The 14,935-nt window shown below is 41.4% G+C and overlaps 1 protein-coding gene across 2 annotated transcripts in view; it reads left to right on the top strand.

The window, feature by feature from the left end:
* The window catches only part of UBE2E3 (ubiquitin conjugating enzyme E2 E3), a 57,869-nt gene that overhangs the window by 17,818 nt on the left and 25,116 nt on the right, over positions 1–14,935 (top strand). The window contains exon 4 of one of the 2 annotated variants that reach the window (XR_014226568.1): positions 7,781–7,805. The exons of the other annotated variant lie outside the window; for it this stretch is intronic. The gene's annotated coding sequence lies outside the window, so the exon portion shown is untranslated. The remainder of the gene's footprint in view (positions 1–7,780; positions 7,806–14,935) is intronic. 2 annotated transcript variants of the gene reach the window in all.

Below are 14,935 nucleotides of genomic sequence, written 5' to 3'. Positions count from 1 at the left end.
GCAGTATTGGGGACAAAAAAAATTAAAGACTATACTTCTTTAATATATTTCACTAATATTGCCATTTATTCACGCAATTGTATGAAATTTTCAGATGAGGGTCAACTAATTTATTCTTGCAATTGTCCCCTTATGCTTCTTCTAATTTGTGGGTCAGAAAAATGCATGTCATGATTTCGTTTTTCTTTTGGGGGCTGCAGCTACCCTCAAGAGCCTGCTCTTCCTGAGACATGAATAACATATTTGATGCATCTTCTGAGGAAGCAGCCAAAAGTGCGTGTTTTGACCTCATCTTTAAGCGTTTCCATTTCCTTTACTGACACTTAATGAAGTTACTATCACTGCCATTAAAGATAATATTGTAAAAGTAGATTATGTAATTATTGCAGTTGTACTGGTTTTAGTATGAAGTCAAGTAGTGATGCTGAATCTTCATTTTGGCCCAGTATGGTAATGCCAGTTTGCTCTGGTTGTTGGATTTGGAAGTCTGTGTTGGTTGTTTGAGGTGGATAGGGAGTTTGTTCTGGGGAAATCTGCATGTTTAGAGCACTTTGATACTTCTGTTTGAGAAAAGAAATTATTTACATTTAAGAGATCCTGTTTTAATGTCTTGAAAGTTCTTCCTCTGTTTCTTTGATACTTGGTACAGGGGATCATTTACAAAAGTATCCCTCAAGTCAGTTGTGGTTCACTGGTACTGATGTTATGGAGAGCTGTGCAATTGTCTTCTAGATATCACTGGTGCGAATGGATCTACAAGTGGCTTCTTACACTTTTTGTAAGCTCTCTTGATGCACTGCACCTTCTGATTGGGGAAGCTACACATGCAATTTCTTTATTTGAATATGTCTTTAATGTGGTTGAGTTTAGACTAAGATTAGGAAGTAAGCTCTTCTTAGGGGTTTTCCTGTAACAGAGCCTAAAGCTTGCCTTCTTTTATATAAGTGTAATTTTAGATCATGAAGTACCTACACTTTGTGGGAGGTTAGGGAATGAATGGACTGAGGGCTGACAGTGTATTGGCTTTCAAGTCCTTTACTCAAGAAGGAAATGAAGGAAATGCAATTGATGTCAGCATGTTGATTTGATGGAGTGCATTTATAGGAGCCTTTATATAGCTGTTGGGTGTTAATTTAAAACCATGTCTTCATTTGCTACATTTGTTTTGTTTGTTGTGTCCTTAGGTTATTTAATAAAACGTGCAGTGAAACACTAGAAAACCTAGACTTTGTCTTCCAAACAGCTATTCTTGTCAGTGTTAAAGTTCTTCATGTCTTAAACAAAAGTGTAGTTTTTCTTTATAGCAAAATTATGATTTTGAAGACTTATTTACTCTTCTTGTGTTACTGTGTATTTTTATTTTAAAACTGAATTATATAGATTTAGCCTTTTCTGGATGTTGGAAGTCAAATCAAGTGTACTGTGCCTTCTGGAGATAGAAATGCTACTGTATAAAATTTTTTATTAATATAAAAAACATGCAGAGAAACAATTTAAGTCAGTGCCACACACTTTTCGGATTCCCTTTATTTTTGATGGCCACTGTGGGCTTCACTTCTGTATTTCTGTGTCTGGTGGTAAATAAGTGCACACCATGGTGCAGTGCACGAGACAAGGTTGGCTTGGCACCGCTGAATTGTCATCAGTCCGGTCTTGTTATTACTCATAAACCTTGGCTCGCTGTAAGCACACTATAGATGCTCCCTGTTTAGTGCTCAGGAACTCTTTCCTTGGAAATTGTGTGCCTTTTTAATGTGTCATGGCTCAATTATCACATTCATTTTGGCTGCCAAAATAGCCATGTATATTGTCTAGCAAGTGACAGCCTGGGCCTTTATCTCTTTCTGGCTGTTTGCCAGCTGTTTAATTGCAGCCCTGTGTTTGCTGTGTGTCACATCTTATGGTGGTCTATTATACCCAGCTAAAACAATATTTTGAAAATGTTTCAAATGTAAACTAATTCTGTGAGACTTTACATCCTGCTATTTACATGATCTGCTAGGACTGTAATGTAGGTCATTTTTCCCCCTACAAATACGAACATTTGTACCTCCGATCATCTTACGAATTTCCAGGGCAGAGAAGACAAGATGGGGATGCAGAAATGCTATCTCGTCCCCTTGAGAGATGTAATTAAAGCTGTACACTTGTCATGCAGTTTTTCATTTGTAGTTTCCAAGACGTTTTTAAAGCCAAATATTCTCTTTGTTCTGCCTTTAGAAAAGAACAAGCATACAGAAACTGAGCTGAGATCTCAAAAGGAATAGCAAAGCCTGTGAGCCATATTTCTGCCCAAATAGATACTTTGGGTGAAGATGATGTTGGGGTTTGAGTGAATGGTGTCTCAGAGAGGCAGAGAATGGTGCAGGTGTTGTACACAGCACATTTGGTTTGGCAGCCACCTGCTTTCCATCGGGAAAGACCTAAGGCAGGGCTGGATCTGTATCCTGCCACCTCACCCCACCTGGGGGATAGAGCCATACAGTGTGAAACCAGGATATTGGAGGGCTAAGCACTCCACAGCACTTAAGTGTGTGAGGAATCCTTGGGCTAAGCCTGAGTCCAGGTTTACCTGCTTCTCTTTGTACAGATTTTAATATCTTGCTCATTTTTTCTCTGCAGAGCTCCTGTCTTTGTTTCAGCTCCTGGATGACATTCCTGTGTGGTGCAAACTGCTTTAGCCTTAAGAGCAGTGAAGGTCATTAGCTAACAATCTTGGCTATGTAGATATTTTGGAAGAAACTTTGCTTTTTCACTGCTTTAAGAGGAAGTCAGGATTTGTTCTATTGCTTGTTTAATAGGAAGAATAACTGTTTAACAAGAAAGACGTGATAAAAGTCTTGGGAAGCTTTCCCAAGCAGTTCAGAGGAAGATGGAGAGTTCTTAAGAAAGATTCCACTTTTGTGCAAAACACTAAATTTATAATTAAGTTGTAAGGATTAGCTTTAAAAAAGGAGAAAGAAGAGACTATCCTGTAGGCAGGATTAGATCTACAGGATTCTTTTCTTCTTAATTGGAGGGGAAAGGCTCCCATCTAGCTAAAGCCATCTAGCATGCTGAAAGAGGTTTGCTATTAAAACAGGCTTTTTAAAAAGGAAATAAAATCATTAAGATTGCTCTTAAACCTTCTGAAAAATCCAATACTGTGTGAGGATAATATGCTCAACCATGTGCACATACGTTTTTTTCTGGTTAATCTGCTAGAAAAATTGTGGTAAATAACCCCCTTTTAACATATATTTTTGAGAAGCTGACCTGTTAAAGTAGGGTTACAAAGTGAGGATTCAAAGGTATTTAGGAGAGAGTTATACATATATGGGGCAGCTGGAGTGAGAGTGGTTGTGGCAGTTCTGCTGTGCTGTCACTGGGTGTCTCTTCAGGAAATGCATTGAAACAGTTGCTAGTATGATTTTTTTGTAGCAAGATCTGCATAATTCCAGTAGTTTACAATGTGACTAGTCTATCCAGTGTCAAAAACAAAGGCCACTTTGCTTGAGTTTCTGTTTGACAAAACGCCTCATTGTTCCATTAAGCTTTTGTGTAAGTGCTCTATTTAGTATGTTTTATGCGTGAGTTTCTTACGTATCTCAAATCACTTTACTTTCTGGTGAGTCTGAAGACATCATCAAATTAGTTTTGTAGTGTACAGATAAAGTGGGTGCTGAAAGGGAGCTTGCCAGAAACCCTTCTGCTCTTCATGCTGCCTGGTTCGATAAGGCAGGTGTGCACATGTGCCGTTGACATGGGGCTGTAGATGTGTACTTGATTTGTTAAGAACTTGTTATTTCTGAAGAGTAATTAAACACTCAGTTAATAGATGCCCTCTCACTGAAAAATGCTTTCGTGTCAGATGTGGTCATTACAAATTAATGGTAGCTTTGGGGAAGTGAAGTTTCTTTATTGTTTGAGGTCTTCAAATATCCCTGGGAGTTAGATACAAGGAAGTTAAATCCCGGCAAGGCTTGTACAAAGCCCAGCCGGAAAAACAATGATGCCACTTACTTGTCATGGCTGGACATTCACTATCTACTCAACAACAGATATGAAGGACATGATCAGGACAGGTCACAAGAAGGCATAGCCCATACACCACTACAGGCAGATCAAGCCCTGAATGTTGAAATAATCAAATATTGATCAAATGCAGAAAATTTGCAGATCTGTGCAGCAGAGCAGGGTGAGAGCAAAGTGATACCTGTGCTGCATTTGCTGTGGAACTATTGAAGGGTGCAGTGTGGTGCAGCCAGAGTGCAGAACTGTCACAAGCCAATGGTTCAGACTGAGTGTTAACCAACTGCAGTACTGGTGCTTCAGGGTTTTGCTTGACTTTTCATGCACCTAAGCTTGCTGTGCTTCCTCTTCCAGCTCCTGTTTCACATGCTGCCTTTGTTCACCATTTCTAACGTTTACATCTTCTCCCTCTCCCATCTCCTCAGCTGTCATTTCAATAATCGGGACTAAACACTGGCCTTTCTTCAGTGGAGTATCTCTCTTATAATCATAGTTACTTTCTTCGGGGATTAAAAAAAGAAAAAGAAAAAGAAAGAAAAGAAAAAATTACACATCCTTGGCAGGAACACGCAGCATGTTCAGGGTTAAAGCAGACCAGGAAAAGGGACACTTCCCTTTCTTGTCAAATTAGCTTTGGTTTCGTAGATCCATCATGCTGGAATGCAGCCCTGAAACTCCAGTTTTCTTGTAAGGAGGAAGCAGAGCCAATTGACTTAAACTTTTAGTTGCATCTGCTGGCAATTTCCACCAGAAGCTAATTACATCTCACAGCTATCACCAGCAGATGACTGACTGGTTCCACCTCTCAAAAAAAGAAACTTTAAACCTGCACAGGGTTTCTTTTTCCTTGAAATTGTAAGACTGGGGTAACATTTTTCAAGCGGGTATTTTACACACACAAACAGAAATCTTGAAAAATTAGGTAAATTATTTTATCGTAAAAATACTATGTCTGGGTCTTTCCCAATCTGGAGGTCATTTATTGGTCTTTGCACTGTATCCCTATATCATTTCAACACTACATGGTGTGTGCAGTTTTAAATTGTGATGTGATTAGACGTGATTAGACGCTTTCTGTGTTGTCAGTTCTGTAAATTACTTCAGGATAACTAAATGGCTCAGACCTTTTTGCTAAGTTAATGCTGCAGGTTTGAAAATGCTCATAGGTACTGAAATATTTGCACCTCCTGATACTGTGGTTCCACAAAAACAAATTTTGCAAGAGTGAACCTTTTCAAGAGTGAACCTTTCAACAAAGAATGGAGCGTGATTTTTTTTCAGCTAGGATCGCTAGATGGCGTTGCCTAGTAGTCTAACAGCTGAGAGTCTGAAAATAGATGAAATTAATGTAAATCTATAGAGAATTAAAAACATTTAAATCTTTCAGTGTGTATGTTTTAGGTATTTTTTTCCTTTTCAATCATGTTTCTAATTGTTCAAGAGAGGGTGTTGCATTTAAGTATTGCTTCTGCCTGTTGCAGCTCTTTAGCAAATAGTGAGTGTGCTGTAGTTTCTGCTGTGGTTCTGCTCTTCCTTGGCTTGCTTGAACACTCCTTGAAGTCGTGTGCTGAAGGACCAAGCTCAGCCAGAGCTTGTGCTGCTGTTTCATGCACAGTTCTCTCTGTACACAATTAGCCTCTTTTAATGGTATGCTGAAATATTAGCAGAAGGTGCTTGGAGGATGCTAGAGCAGACAGGCAACAAAAAACTCTGCCATTATTACTTTATAGAAGGCTCCTGGTATGGCAGGTTTTTCTAAAGTATGATGTGCACTGTTATTACAGATGACATGAAATAAAACAAAGGTGTTGTTTGGGGGTTTTATTCTGTTGTTTAGACACTGTGCCTTTTTTTTTTCCTGGCTGGTTTCTTCTATTTTGTCAGTGGTCAGTCATGCTCTGGCAGCAACACTGGCATGACACTGCTGTGCCTGCATGTGGGGCATAACTATGCCTGCACACTGTTGTCTGGTGTGCTTTTTCCCAGGCAAGGCTAGAGGAAACCTGCCTACCATATCAGTAGTGTTTTTAGCTGAAAGCAAAAAGACATCAGGTAGGTGGGTTTATTTAGGGAGGATGGTAAGGAGAAATGATGAACCAAGCAGCTTTTGTTCAGTGCTTTCAGTTCAGCTCCATCATCTCCCTCTTTTAAACTGTAAGTGAGAATTTGGCATAACCTACTCCCTTTTCTTAGTTCACTAGCACTTTTAATTTCAAAAATCTCCTGCTTGATATTATAGTTATTTTTAAATTCTTTCTTAACCCATTGCAGCTGTCTTTATTAGTCTACTAAAAATCAAAGAATTGTTGTTGGCAGGAATTGGTATAACTCATTTGTTTAGTTTCTTAGTTTAAATAATATTTCTAGATAATGTCAATCAGTTTGCCTGTAATTATACATTTAGATGTAGCGAGTGTGCACACCTCTAGTTGTTTTAGCACTTGTATTTACAAAGCAGTATTTTTAAAGACTTTATGGTGGAATCTTAGTTGTAGGATAATGTTGAGGATTTATATTAACCATTTGGACACCTATAAAAGCAGTATCGCATTTCACAAAAGAATGAGGAATAAAAAAGCCAAGGTAAAGAAGCCAACAAAGAGTAAGCATGTACCAGACTCTATTTTGATGCAAGTTGGTCACTTCTGTTTATAAAAGAGATTTAAAATTAAGTGCTAGACCTTATTTGAACAACTATCTGGAAACCTCTGCAGTGTATTTCTGTAGGTTAAGGTAGTTCTTTGCAAAACTTCACTTCAGAGAAATGGGAAATAAGATCTGGGGAGAGAGCAAGGTTGTTTGAGAAGTGCAGCACAATGCTTAACAGCCTCCTCATGTGCTGGGGAAGTGGTGTAAGAATACCAGGACAGGAAAACTTTTAGTCTTCTTTTACATGTCCATATGATTTTGAATCAGAATAATGTGAGTGGCTATAAAGTGATCAAATCACTAATGGGTTAATTTTTCATCACTTTATGCCAGGTAATTGATAATAAAGGTACAAAATTTGGTGCAAAAGAGCACTGGTGGGAAAGGTATACATTCATTTGAACACCCCAGCCAGTAAAAGACTGAAGCACATGCTTGTCTCCCATTGAAGTCACTGGGTTTTAAGCACATGCAGAAACACTTTCCTGAGCTGGGTCTGAGGGAGGGGAGTCAGTTTAGCAGGGCCAAATACAGAAAGAAGAGGGGAAACCAGCGTGGTGACTGCAAGTGGGAAATAGCTATAATGTTCATTATTTCACAGGAAAAAGCTCTACCTGTAGCTGTGCAATTCACTGCTAATATTTGTACCAAATCTCTAAACCTCGTCTTCAAATATGTCTGATCCCCCAGTGCGTCCACACAGGGTGTAGCCCACTGTCAGGTCAGTGCATTTGGAACGCACAACCTTTGGTGCCTGAGCAGAGTGAGGAGAGAGAAAGCAGGGGAACTGGGGCCTGCCTGCTGTCCCCTTGATTTGCCAGCTTTCTTGTGGCAGTTTCAGAAATATGCCGTTCAGAGGAATAATATTTCTGCCACACTTCCATCCCAGTGTGCTGCCTGCAAGCAGGGAGAGGCAGAAATCTGGAGCCAGTAGTGAGGAACTGCTCAGAACATTGCTGTTAGGAAGGACTCTGTTTCATGAGCATAAAATCAAAGTACACATTCAGTGCCAGTCTTTTCACCTAAATTTTATATGAGGGCTGAATGCTCGTTTAATCCTGTTTATTTGGGGACATTCAGCACATAATACTAAATGTGCTTGATTTTTTTTTATTTGCAGGTCACCTTTTAATGGAGCTGTAAAAGTAAGTGTAAACTGCGCCTTCTTTTGTCATCAGTAAGTGCTGAAGGGTGTAATGCTCAGGGCAGGAGTGTCTCTGGGCTCACATGTGGGAGAAGGATGGGCAAACCCTAGCACTACCCAGTAAGTAAGAGGGTTGAAAGGCATCATGGGCTCTTGTTCATTTGCACTGTCTGTTTGTACAGGCTTCCTCAACACTACAAATACTTCCTTTTGGTTTTTTACTAGGGATACTTCTTAGGGGCTCTGTTGTGCTAATCCTGACAAAGACAAGTCCAGAAGGACAGTTTTTGCACTGAACAGTTTATCTACAATAGCTAATGGTTCTCCTGCTTGGTTGAAAAAGAGATCTGGATAGCTTGTCTTGATGTCCTCCAGGTCAGACATAATTAGGAAACAGAGCTCAGGGTGCTACTCTGCACAAGGAGGTGGCACATACCCCTTTCAGTGTCTTACAGAAGAACTTTGTCCTTGGTAGAAGTCAATTAAGTACATTTTCCACATGATGCAGGCAATTCCTGTGGTCCCTATCTACAGTGAAGAGAGCATGATCTGGATGCACTTGGCACATGTGCCAGAAATGCAGGTGTAGGCCAGATGAAGCAGTCATAGATCTCAAACCCCCTTTTCCCCTCCCTGATTTGCAGCTGTTGAATTCATTAGCAGTGCACATAAATGGGAAATGACCCAAAGGGGGTTCAAATTCACAGTACACTGTGAATGCTTTGGGCTGTAATCTGGATGGCTGGTAGAATAAAAAGTCAGAGCAGGAGTCAGTGTCTTTCTGAGCTGTCCTCTTCCATCACAGGAGCAGGTTATAACCCCTGCTGCTGCAGATCCTCCTCATCCCTTCCTTGGCAGCTCCTGTGTTTGAATAGGCAATGTCTGCATATCTGTGGTGATGGGAAGAGATGAGAATTAGGGTGTCTCACATCAGAAGATCCTCAGTCCCTTGCAGGCACCAGGCAGGAATGGGCAGTGTCTGGAGGTGGCTACCCAGCTGCCACTGTTCTGTGTGTCTGTCTGTCTGCTGGGCCTGGGTGCTGAGTGCTGTTCCTCTAGCAGTTGTGTCATTGCTGAAATCGGGATTAGGTTCTCATTTCTTAAAGAAACTGTGTGTGTTTATTTTAAATCACAACTTTTTGGAAGAAAACCCAACTGTTTAACCATGGCATTTCCAGGAAGGTGGGAAAAATGCCAGATGGAAGCAAATGTAGTTTTTACTGGTTGTGAGAAGCAGACTTGAGGATCTGTGTTACACATGGCTGCCATCACTGCAGAAGTTGTCTTCTTCTGTACAGAGCTGAGCTTCCCAGTGTAAAGTCAGCATTGCAGGAAATCATATAAAGTAGATCTGATGTTGTACCTCAGTGCCAGACATGTAAATTTCTCTGTTTGCTTTAAATCAGTTGCAATAATAGAAAAACACTTTGGCTTGTCCTCAGCACCTGAAACACACCTTTATGATTGTAGGTGATTTCATCCCATTTGTGTTTTTTCAGATCAAAAAGTTTGGATGACTTTTGTTGTGTCTGTTCTGTGAACATGAAAGAAAGTCATGCTAAGTGCCAGAAGCTGGGAGCTGAGAAAGGCCTCAGCCCTTGTGCAGGCAGGGCTGTGTTGAGGGTCACTGTGGTGTCAGCGAGCTGTTACGTGGAGTCATGTGCATATTTGAAAAGTATAGACCAGAGTTGCAGGCAGTGGGCATCTACCGGGGCTCTGTCTTGGTTTCCTGCCTCCTCTGGGAGCTGCTCTCCACTTGGACTGGGGGGTGTGGCTGGCAGCATTAGGAAACCCAGAGCGGGACTGAGGCGGTGCTGCAGTGAGCTCCCCTTGCTGTGATGCCGGGAGGAAGGTGAGGAGCGTGAGGCACAGGTGAGCTGCCACGCCTGACAGAGAGTGCCAAAAGGCAGAGCTCCACAGAGACATGAACACTGTAAGGGAGCATCAGCTGGCCTAACTTCATCTTGAAGGCTGCCACTGGATCCTGTGAGGAGCTGTGTGAATACAACAAAGTCTAACACAGCAAAGGCAAGATGGCCAGTGCCCCTGAGAGGGACCCCTCCACCCTGCACTTGTGTGGAGAAGACAACAGGAGCATCCTGGAGCAGGAAGACTGGCAGAGTGTTTCTCAGAAGAAGCTCTTCCCTTGCCTTGTATCTTCCAGTGCTCCAGGAAAACATCAATACTCAAGTAAATTTTCTATTTTTATTTTTCTTTTTTTCATAAAAAAAAAAGTGTACCTTAAAACAGAAGGTTCAATTGGAGCTTGTCAGGAGGAAACACTCAAGCTATGCAGGGACAGAGAAGTTGGTGCAGGACATTTTGTGTGTAGAATGGTGTAATGGCAGTTGCACAAGATGGTCTGCCTGTCTCCCAGCTCGGACCCACTGTGTTGTACCTTATTTTTTTCAGACTCTGTGTGAGTCAACTCAGGAGCAGGAGGTTGAAGCAGCAAGACAGCTGCTATCCTCTCCTTGGAGACAGGGAAGTATCAGCATGCCACCAGACCTGTTTATATTACATGGGCAAAACATGCTCATTTCCCTTCTTCTGTGTGTTTTTCATCTAAAGGTTAGAGCACAGGCTGAAAAAAGAGGGACTTTGAAGGACAGGGCCCTCTGCCTAATTATGCATTGGGCCCCTTACAGTAAACAAATAAGCTGGAGGCTTTCTCCTAAGTGGTCTAATTCCTATTGTACAAACCCACAAAGGAGTAGTGGTGTTCACTTCCTGCTTTTCCTTGATGTTCACGGGACCTGTCTCCCAAGCATCTTCTCTGCCTTGAAGCCTTCTCTGTATCCAGGGAGACACTCACTCTGTTAGATGTGAGACAAGGAGGGGCAGGATCATTGTTTCCAGGGAAAGTACTTTTGGCAGTGAGTGTTTACCTGTGAGAGCCAGGAAAAAGCTTGGGTACCTGCCAGTCCATTCTGAATCTGTGATTTGGCAAATGTGAGGCAGGAGGAGGGAGAGCACCCAACAAGAGTGTGGAGAAGCACACCTGAAAGATCAGTTTGTCCAGCTGTGTCCTCTGTGTCCATGGCTAGCTGAGGCCCAAGCACTTCTTTTCATGTGCTGACCACGCTGCAGGAGCAGCCATCTACTGCAGAAGGAAAGAGCAAATTGGCAGCCTTCTCCCTGTTTGGCCCTTGGCAAGATCAGTGCTTTCAGGAGTGAGCTTGGAGAAGTGCTTCCCTAGCAGAAGGCTTGACAGCAATTTAAATGGCTAATCAGGACCAAATGAACCTGGTTTTTTTTCCAGCACTGTGTGGTGAAAGGCAGCCCACCTCTCCAACAGTCTCATCTTCTTCATGTTCTGTCTGGCAGCTACCACCGTGGTGCCTCTGCCTTGAAACACACCTTGTGATCCTGCTTTTGACCAGAGAGTGGTAAAAGGCTGGTGCAGGTGGCATGGCTCTGCTCTGCAGTTACCTGCAGTTACTGGCCACATCTGAGAATAGCCCATGTTTCAGCTCTTTCCTGACCCATTCTCCAGACAACTTGCTTTTCTGCATCATCCCAGGGTTTCTGGAATCTCTCTTATAACCCCTGGCTTTTAGCTGTGGGCTTTAGGATTATTTTTTCCTTTATAGCTTTTCAGATTGTCCAGAGATCCTGCTGGAATTCTTGGCTGGTTTTCAGGTCTGTCATAAAAATGAGCTGAAATATCCATATCCTCTGCTCTTTTCTTTTTGTTGCTGGACAGGCAGATTGTTGCTTGCCTAAGCTCTTATTTCCATGCAGAGACCCTGGAGATGCAGGAAAAGGGCTGAGCAAGGACCTCTGTCTAGGTAGAACAGGGAACAGAAGTGTCCACCCAGCTGCTAACAGTGACAAATGTTGTGGGGAGAAGCACTGTCTGTGTTTGCATTAGGAGGACAAGGAGACATTTACAGAGAGGGGAAGGAAAGCACAGTTTAAGTATATTTAATATTCATTTGAGCTTAAAAGCCCATAGATGTTTACAATCAAGTAGATAATTCAAATTTACTTGAAGTATACCTTCAACAAGGAAATATTGCAAGCTAAGGGCTTTGTGATTGCATTGTTGATGGAGGATGGACTTTGGTGAGGTTATTATAGTATTGACTTGAAGAGGATGGATTTGCTAACAGGGCGGGTGATCTTGTCTGGCCTCAGCCAAGGAAAAAAAAATGAGGGAAGTTAAGAAACTAGTGCCAACTGGTGGCATTGGCTGAGTAATCTCAAACAGCCATAAATATATTGTAGCTTTAAAGTTATAGAAATATATGATAAGGCAAAGGAAGATTTCATTCAGTAGACAGGATAGTGGCAGTCAAGAGAATTAGTTTACATTTTTATTAGGCATTCTCATTAAGGGAATGGGAGAGCAGGATTTATTCACTTCCTGTCTCATAAGGCTTATAAGGGATGTTTCAGTACTGAGATGCTTAAGCATCTCAGACTAATGAAAAGATCATTTCAGGGCTCTTGAACTGCTTTATAGCTTGTGATAACGGAAAAGATGTGTTTATTTCGGGAAAGATTGTTTAACTGGTAGAGAAATGTTCTTGAGCGCTGGCAGAGCAATATGCCAGTGATTGTCACATGCATATGTAACACTGTAGCTGAATATGGATCTAATCTGTTTACCAAGAAAGCAAATAAAAAGATTGTGGGGTTTGCCCTTGCTCAGAACAACAGTGAATTAACCTGAAGAGATTTTGTTTCTTATGCCAAGGAACTGTATCTTATATTAAGAGACTTTGTATCTTACTTGGAGAGATTGTAGAGGTTCTGACAGATTTTTTTTTTGTAAAACAAATATTAAATCTGAAGAAATTATAAATAGATTTTTATCTAAAGCACTGGAGATTGGTTTCACTTTTAGTTTTGTCTCTTTTTACATTTTTCATTAATTCATTGACTAATTCTTTAGTTATACATTATTAATGTTAATCGTTAGTTCTTAAATGTTAATTATTGTTAATTCATTAGCTATACATTAAAATATACTTTATGCTTTAGATGAAACACAATGAATTCTGAATTAAGTAAATTAATTCTTACTAGCATTTCTTAGTGTCTAAAATGTAATACAGTGTATTGGTTTAAAGCAACTCCACTGACATCAGTAATATTAGTCAAGCCTCAGACAAGACTGAGAACAGAGTTTGATCAAAGGGACTGAATACACTTGTTCATTTTAATAATGCTCTGCATAGCCAATGCCAGCAAAATATTTCCATGCCAACTAAATATACCAACCATTATGTACCCTGCATGTGTCCTGTGAAAAGCTACAGATTAAAATAGCTCTGCTGAAATCTTTTCAACCTCCTCCATTAAATTTGGGAGGAGCATCTACCCAGAAAGCCTTTAAATAGGAAAATGTCCTCAGTTTTGGATCTTTATTGACCTTTATTGCCTCCCTATCTCCTGTCTTGCTGCATGTTTCCTGGATTTGCCACTAAAAGCCATTAGCAGCTCAAGAGCTAAACCTGCTCATCCCACTGACACAGGCAGTGACTAGTCCAGCTTCAGGCTGAGAAATCAGCTCTTCTACCTAGATCCCCACAGTTCCCTGAGGCTAGTCGAGGTCTCTGGTAAATCTTCAGGAAAGGGGACGGTACGATCTCCTCCTGTAGTGTTGTTCTGCATGGAATGTTTCTAAAATTGTTCCAGCCAACGTAAACTCTTACCCCTCTAGGAACAGAAGATAATACTGTGTATTTTGCTGATCTCATTTATCATTTCAAGGCTCTGTTTAATTGACTTCTTGCTGCTGGCATTTGTTGCATTTCCCAGATAATAAAACTGAGCCTGTCTGACTTTCTGTAACCACTGGGAAAAGGGTCCTCTCCGCTTCACTCCACTGCACTCCAGCAGACCCTCTGCTGACAGCTCTTCAGCACTCGTGAGTTCTCCCTCCAAGTCTGAACCTGAGCACACAGCTTTTGTTTCATTTTTGGACATGCCTTTATATGCTGCTCCTCTAAGTAAGACTCAAGATTGCATCCAGCTACTCCAGCTTATTTAAATTTTTCTGAAAGCATGTTTGTCCTGGAACAGCCCCACTGAAAGGAACAGAGGAGTGGGACATGCCAAGTGTCTCCTTGGCAGCTCTGAACAAATTCTGCCTGATAACATGTTTCTGTTTGTTGTTCAACAGCAGAGTAAGTTTATTGAAAGCTCAATGATCATAATTAGGCTTCAAAAGTTAACGTTGTGTCAGCATACAGAAGAGAAGTTGTATGTTGCCATGGAGTCAAATTTCAGACTTGGTGTCACTAGTTCCTGTGTGGGTGGTACATCTACCAGGACGATGACTTCTGTAACCTCTTCTTCAACAGGTATTCCCATCTAAGACCAGTAACAGATCTAGTGTAGGGCATCTTGTCCATCCTTTTGCTGCAGGACATACAGAGGTGGGCCCTCAAATGCTGAGGGAACAGTACTGACCCCTTTCCAGCCAGACTTTCTTTCCTTAAAATCCTGTGTGACTACCTTCATTTGATGACAGTTCCTTGGAATGCAGTGAGTTAGCTGATAGAGTCTAGTTTACTTCAAAAAATAACCAAATTAGTCTCTACCTTAGCAGAGTTTATTTTTGGTGTTTCTGTGATTAAAAAAAACCAATCACATAGAGTTTGAAGGTTTAGTTTTTGGGCATTGGGTCTGTCTGGTTTGTTGTTGTTACAACACCCATGGGACCTGTTGAAGTCTGGAGGTGGCATTTGACCTGGAAAACACATCTCAGTTACAGAGTAGGGCACAGCCCAGAGGCCAATAAAAGTCATACAGATAGTTTAAATTCTCAGCATTACCTGTCTTATGCCAGGCAGGGAAATGGATTGATGCCGCACTCAGCTGGCATGTTTCCAGGCTTCATTCATGGAGTCACCATGAACAAGGCCGGCTCCTGCCTCCCTCAGCACTGGTGTGTCATATATTCCCAGAGCAGAGTGTGGCACTGAGGTGAGTTTTGGGAAAAGCAGCTTTAATATTTTTCCGTATTATTTGTGTGCACCACACGCTGGTGTTTTCCTGCTGCTCTTTCCTCCTTACTCTGGTTGCTTGTTTCTGCTGCTGAAGCCTGATGATTCTTGAAGAATCTGGTCATGATTCAGTAGCTGTGCAGAAATCCCTGAGAATGTTTCTGTAGGTTTT

The sequence above is a fragment of the Coloeus monedula genome (genome assembly GCF_965178545.1).
Source record: "Coloeus monedula genome assembly, chromosome: 7".
Classification (NCBI taxonomy): domain Eukaryota; kingdom Metazoa; phylum Chordata; class Aves; order Passeriformes; family Corvidae; genus Coloeus; species Coloeus monedula.
Note: the sequence above shows the minus strand (reverse complement) of the source record. Positions and strands in the feature narration are given on the sequence as shown.